We start from the raw sequence: 6,666 nt of genomic DNA on the forward strand, positions 1-6,666 counted from the left end.
TGGCTGGACAGCCTGTTGGGACTGTCCCGTAGCTGGACAGCCTGTTGGGACTGTCCCCGTAGCTGGACAGCCTGTTGGGACTGTCCCCGTGGCTGGACAGCCTGTTGGGACTGTCCCCGTGGCTGGACAGCCTGTTGGGACTGTCCCCGTGGCTGGACAGCCTGTTGGGACTCCCCGTGGCTGGGCAGCCTGTTGGGACTGTCCCCGTGGCTGGGCAGCCTGTTGGGACTGTCCCCGTGGCTGTACAGCCTGTTGGGACTGTCCCCGTAGCTGGACAGCCTATTGGGACTGTCCCCGTAGCTGGACAGCCTGTTGGGACTGTCCCCGTGGCTGGACAGCCTGTTGGGACTGTCCCGTGGCTGGACAGCCTGTTGGGACTGTCCCCGTGGCTGTGACAGCCTGTTGGGACTGTCCCCGTGGCTGTACAGCCTGTTGGGACTGTCCCCGTGGCCTGGACAGCCTGTTGGGACTGTCCCAGTGGCTGGACAGCCTGTTGGGACTGTCCCCGTGGCTGGACAGCCTGTTGGGACTGTCCCAGTGGCTGGACAGCCTGTTGGGACTGTCCCGTAGCTGGACAGCCTGTTGGGACTGTCCCGTGGCTGGACAGCCTGTTGGGACTGTCCCCGTGGCTGGACAGCCTGTTGGGACTGTCCCCGTGAGCTGGACAGCCTGTTGGGACTGTCCCCGTAGCTGGACAGCCTGTTGGGACTGTCCCCGTAGCTGGACAGCCTGTTGGGACTGTCCCCGTAGCTGGACAGCCTGTTGGGACTGTCCCCGTAGCTGGACAGCCTGTTGGGACTGTCCCCGTGGCTGGACAGCCTGTTGGGACTGTCCCGTAGCTGGACAGCCTGTTGGGACTGTCCCCGTAGCTGGACAGCCTGTTGGGACTGTCCCCGTAGCTGGACAGCCTGTGGGACTGTCCCCGTAGCTGGACAGCCTGTTGGGACTGTCCCCGTAGCTGGACAGCCTGTGGGACTGTCCCATGGCTGGACAGCCTGTGGGACTGTCCCGTGTGGCTGGACAGCCTGTTGGAGACTGTCCCCGTGGCTGGACAGCCTGTTGGGACTGTCCCCGTGGCTGGACAGCCTGTTGGGACTGTCCCCGTGGCTGGACAGCCTGTTGGGACTGTCCCGTGGCTGGACAGCCTGTTGGGACTGTCCCGTGGCTGGACAGCCTGTTGGGGCTGTCCCCGTAGCTGGACAGCCTGTTGGGATTGTCCCACGTAGCTGGACAGCCTGTTGGGACTGTCCCCGTGGCTGGACAGCCTGTTGGGACTGTCCCCGTGGCTGGACAGCCTGTTGGGACTGTCCCCGTGGCTGGACAGCCTGTTGGGACTGTCCCCGTGGCTGGACAGCCTGTTGGGATTGTCCCGTGGCTGGACAGCCTGTTGGGACTGTCCCATGTAGCTGGACAGCCTGTTGGGACTGTCCCCGTGGCTGGACAGCCTGTTGGGACTGTCCCCGTAGCTGGACAGCCTGTTGGGACTGTCCCCGTGGCTGGACAGCCGTTAATATATGAGCTGTGTGTATGAGCTGTGTTAATGAGCTGTGTGTTAATGAGCTGTGTGTTAAACAGTGGGCTGTGATGTATTGGTGTATTCAGGCTCCATCCCTGAGGAGGATGATGGAGGAAGCTGTATAACACCTGTCCAGTGTTTGGACCTGATGGCAGCCTGGTGCTCAAACACAGGAAGGTAGGAACACGGTGCTCAGACACAGGAAGGTAGGAACACGGTGCTCAGACACAGGAAGGTAGGAACACGGTGCTCAGACACAGGAAGGTAGGAACACGGTGCTCAGACACAGGAAGGTAGGAACACGGTGCTCAGACACAGGAAGGTAGGAACACGGTGCTCAGACACAGGAAGGTAGGAACACGGTGCTCAAGACGGTAGGAACACGGTGCTCAGACACAGGAAGGTAGGAACACGGTGCTCAGACACAGGAAGGTAGGAACACGGTGCTCAGACACAGGAAGGTAGGAACACGGTGCTCAGACACAGGAAGGTAGGAACACGGTGCTCAGACACAGGAAGGTAGGAACACGGTGCTCAGACACAGGAAGGTAGGAACAGGCACAAGGGACATATACATGTATAACACATGCATACAGTATGACTCCAACTTTATGAGGGGAGAAATGCTTTCACAGGACACTAGCTGTATTTCATTTCCGTACATTCATATTTACCACTATTCCTCTTGAAGATCCACCTCTTTGACATCGACGTTCCAGGGAAGATCCGTTTCCAGGAGTCGGAGACACTGAGCCCAGGGAGCAACCCTGTCAGTGTTTGACACGCGTGAGTCTCTGAGTTCGCGTCCCAAATGGCACCCTATTCCCTATGTAGTCAAATCAAATTATATGTGCCACATGCGCCGAATACAACCTGTGTAGATCTTACAGTGAAATGCTGACTTACAAGCCCTTAACCTCAGGCTTCCGAGTGGCGCAGCGTTCTAATGTACTGCATCTCAGTGCAAGAGGCGTCACTACAGACCCTGGTTTGATTCCAGGCTGTATCACAACCAGCCGTGATTGGCAGTCACATAGGGCGGCGCACAATTGGCCCAGCGTCGTCCGGGTTTGGCCGGGGTAGGCCGTCATTGTAAATAAGAATTTGTTCTTAACTGACTTGCCCAGTTAAATAAAGGTTAAATAAAATAATAAAACCAAAAATGCAGTTAATAAAATATGTACTAAATAAACTAAATTTAAAAAAGTAACACGATCAAATAACATTAACAAGACTATATAAAGTTCCCTCTTCATGAATGTCTTTGGGTGCTTGGACCATGTTAGTTTGTTGGTGATGTGGACAACAACGAACTTGAAGCTCTCGACCCGCTCCACTACAGCCCCGTCGATGTTAATGGGACGTGTTAATGGGTTTCCCTTTGTCTCTAATAGTTGTCAAGCCCTGCCACATCCAAGAGCATCAGAGCCGGTGTAGTAGGATTCAATCTTAGTCCTGAATTGATGCTTTGCCTGTTTGATGGTTCGTCTGAGGGCATAATGGGATTCCTTATAAGCGTCCGGATTAGTGGCAGCTTCAGCCTTTAGCTCAGTGTGAATGTTGCCTGTAATCCATGGCTTCTGGTTGGTGTATGTACAGTGGGGCAAAAAAGTATTTAGTCAGCCACCAATTGTGCAAGTTCTCCCACTTAAAAAGATGAGAGAGGTCTGTAAATTTCATCATAGGGTACTATATGTACGTACGGTCACTGTGGGGATGACGTCATCAATGCACTTATTAATGAAGCCGGTGACTGAGGTGGTGTACTCCTCAACGTCATCTGATGAATTCCAGAACATATTCCAGTGCTACCAAAACAGTCCTGTAGCTTAGCATCTGTGTCATCTGACCACTTCCGTATTGAGTGAGTCACTGGTACTTCCTGCTTCTGTTTTTGCTTGTACGCAGGAATCAGGAGGATAGAATTGTGGGCAGATTTAACAAATGGAGGGTGAGGGAGAGCTTTGTACACATCTCTGTGTTTGGAGTAAAGGTGGTCTAGAGTTTTTTTTTTTTTCCTCTGGTTGCACATGTGACATGCTGGTAGAAATGAGGTGAAACGGATTAAAGTTTTCCTGCATTAAAGTCCACGGCCACTAGGAGAGCCACCTATGGATGAGCAGTTTGCTTATGGCCTTATACAGCTCGTTGAGTGCGGTCTTAGTGCCAGCATTGGTTTGTGGTGGTAAATCGACGGCTATGAAAAATATAGATGAAAACTCTCTTTGGTAAATAGTGTGGTGTACAGCTTATCACGAGGTACTCACCTCAGTCAAGCAGCTGTTATTGACAAATAGACTCAGAATGCCACCCCTTGTCTTAACGGATGCAGCCGATGCACGGAAAACCAACTGTATATGATCCATGTTGTCGTTCAGCCACGAAGCTGTGAAACATAAGAGATTACATTACAGATTAATGTCCCGTGGGTAAGATAGTCTCTAACGGAGCTCATCCAGTTTATTCTCCAGTGATTGATAGGATAGTCTCTAACGGAGCTCATCCAGTTTATTCTCCAGTGATTGATAGGATAGTCTCTAACGGAGCTCATCCAGTTTATTCTCCAGTGATTGATAGGATAGTCTCTAACGGAGCTCATCCAGTTTATTCTCCAGTGATTGATAGGATAGTCTCTAACGGAGCTCATCCAGTTTATTCTCCAGTGATTGATAGGATAGTCTCTAACGGAGCTCATCCAGTTTATTCTCCAGTGATTGATAGGATAGTCTCTAACGGAGCTCATCCAGTTTATTCTCCAGTGATTGATAGGATAGTCTCTAACGGAGCTCATCCAGTTTATTCTCCAGTGATTGATAGGATAGTCTCTCCAACGGAGCTCATCCAGTTTATTCTCCAGTGATTGATAGGATAGTCTCTAACGGAGCTCATCCAGTTTATTCTCCAATGATTGCACGTTGGCCACGGATGGGATGGATGGTCGAGGTGGGTTACCCACTCGCCGACGAATTGTGCACTTCTTTTGACCAGTAATATGGTGCCACTTGGGACGCAACGCTTTTCACATAGTGTCACCTCCAAACCTGCATTGTAGCATGCTGGGTATAGTCTGGTAAGTTACTGTGTATTGGGTTAACTCTAACCCTGTGTTACTGTGTATTGGGTTAACTCTAACCCTGTGTTACTGTGTATTGGGTTAACTCTAACCCTGTGTTACTGTGTATTGGGTTAACTCTAACCCTGTGTTACTGTGTATTGGGTTAACTCTAACCCTGTGTTACTGTGTATTGGGTTAACTCTAACCCTGTGTTACTGTGTATTGGGTTAACTCTAACCCCGTGTTACTGTGTATTGGGTTAACTCTAACCCTGTGTTACTGTGTATTGGGTTAACTCTAACCCTGTGTTACTGTGTATTGGGTTAACTCTAACCCCGTGTTACTGTGTATTGGGTTAACTCTAACCCCGTGTTACTGTGTATTGGGTTAACTCTAACCCCGTGTTACTGTGTATTGGGTTAACTCTAACCCCGTGTTACTGTGTATTGGGTTAACTCTAACTATCCCTTCTCTGTCATGTCTCCTCTAGCATACTGTAGGGTGGGTGTAGGGATCTGCTATGACATAAGGTTTGCAGAGCTGGCCCAACTCTACTCTAAGAAAGGTGAGGGTAACATGGTGTCTTACCAACCTGGTAACCATTGTAGGTAGAGGGGCAGAAAGGATCCCAAAGGGGCATGTATATAAAACTAATATGAAGTAGGGAATGTATTGAAGTTGTAATGAATGAACAGTGAGGATGTTGTTGTTATCTGTGTTCAGGATGCCAACTATTGGTCTACCCTGGAGCCTTCAACATGACCACCGGACCGGCCCACTGGGAACTGCTGCAGAGAGGAAGGTTGGTGAACGTCTTAGAAAACCAAAGGTTTAGGAAACCAGTTTCTATTAAGTCATTTTCCATTTTAAAACCATTTGCTGTGTCCTGCTCATTGGCTCTTTTCTGCCCACGCCGTCCTAAAGGCTGAGAGACACCGGTAGAGTCATGCCGTCCTAAAGGCTGAGAGACACCGGTAGAGTCATGCCGTCCTAAAGGCTGAGCGACACCGGTAGAGTCATGCCGTCTAAAGGCTGAGCGACACCGGTAGAGTCATGCCGTCTAAAGGCTGAGAGACACCGGTAGAGTCATGCCGTCTAAAGGCTGAGAGACACCGGTAGAGTCATGCCGTCTAAAGGCTGAGAGACACCGAGTAGAGTCATGCCGTCCTAAAGGCTGAGAGACACCGGTAGAGTCATGCCGTCCTAAAGGCTGAGAGACACCGGTAGAGTCATGCCGTCTAAAGGCTGAGAGACACCGGTAGAGTCATGCCGTCTAAAGGCTGAGAGACACCGGTAGAGTCATGCCGTCTAAAGGCTGAGAGACACCGGTAGAGTCATGCCGTCTAAAGGCTGAGAGACACCGGTAGAGTCATGCCGTCCTAAAGGCTGAGAGACACCGGTAGAGTCATGCCGTCCTAAAGGCTGAGAGACACCGGTAGAGTCATGCCGTCTAAAGGCTGAGAGACACCGGTAGAGTCATGCCGTCTAAAGGCTGAGAGACACCGGTAGAGTCATGCCGTTCTAAAGGCTGAGAGACACCGGTAGAGTCATGCCGTCCTAAAGGCTGAGCGACACCGGTAGAGTCATGCCGTCCTAAAGGCTGAGCGACACCGGTAGAGTCATGCCGTCCTAAAGGCTGAGCGACACCGGTAGAGTCATGCCGTCCTAAAGGCTGAGAGACACCGGTAGAGTCATGCCGTCCTAAAGGCTGAGAGACACCGGTAGAGTCATGCCGTCCTAAAGGCTGAGAGACACCGGTAGAGTCATGCCGTCCTAAAGGCTGAGCGACACCGGTAGAGTCATGCCGTCCTAAAGGCTGAGAGACACCGGTAGAGTCATGCCGTCTAAAGGCTGAGAGACACCGGTAGAGTCATGCCGTCTAAAGGCTGAGAGACAACGGTAGAGTCATGCCGTCTAAAGGCTGAGAGACACCGGTAGAGTCATGCCGTCCTAAAGGCTGAGCGACACCGGTAGAGTCATGCCGTCCTAAAGGCTGAGAGACACCGGTAGAGTCATGCCGTCCTAAAGGCTGAGAGACACCGGTAGAGTCATGCCGTCTCTAAAGGCTGAGAGACACACGGTAGAGTCATGCCGT

General features: G+C 51.4%; 1 pseudogene; it reads left to right on the plus strand.

Moving 5' to 3' along the window:
- The first annotated feature begins 1,514 nt into the window (after positions 1-1,514).
- On the plus strand, positions 1,515-5,581 carry LOC135566081 (omega-amidase NIT2-like; annotated as a pseudogene).
- Positions 5,582-6,666: the final 1,085 nt, after the last annotated feature.

The sequence above is a fragment of the Oncorhynchus nerka genome, unplaced genomic scaffold (assembly GCF_034236695.1).
Source record: "Oncorhynchus nerka isolate Pitt River unplaced genomic scaffold, Oner_Uvic_2.0 unplaced_scaffold_7618, whole genome shotgun sequence".
Classification (NCBI taxonomy): Eukaryota; Metazoa; Chordata; class Actinopteri; order Salmoniformes; family Salmonidae; genus Oncorhynchus; species Oncorhynchus nerka.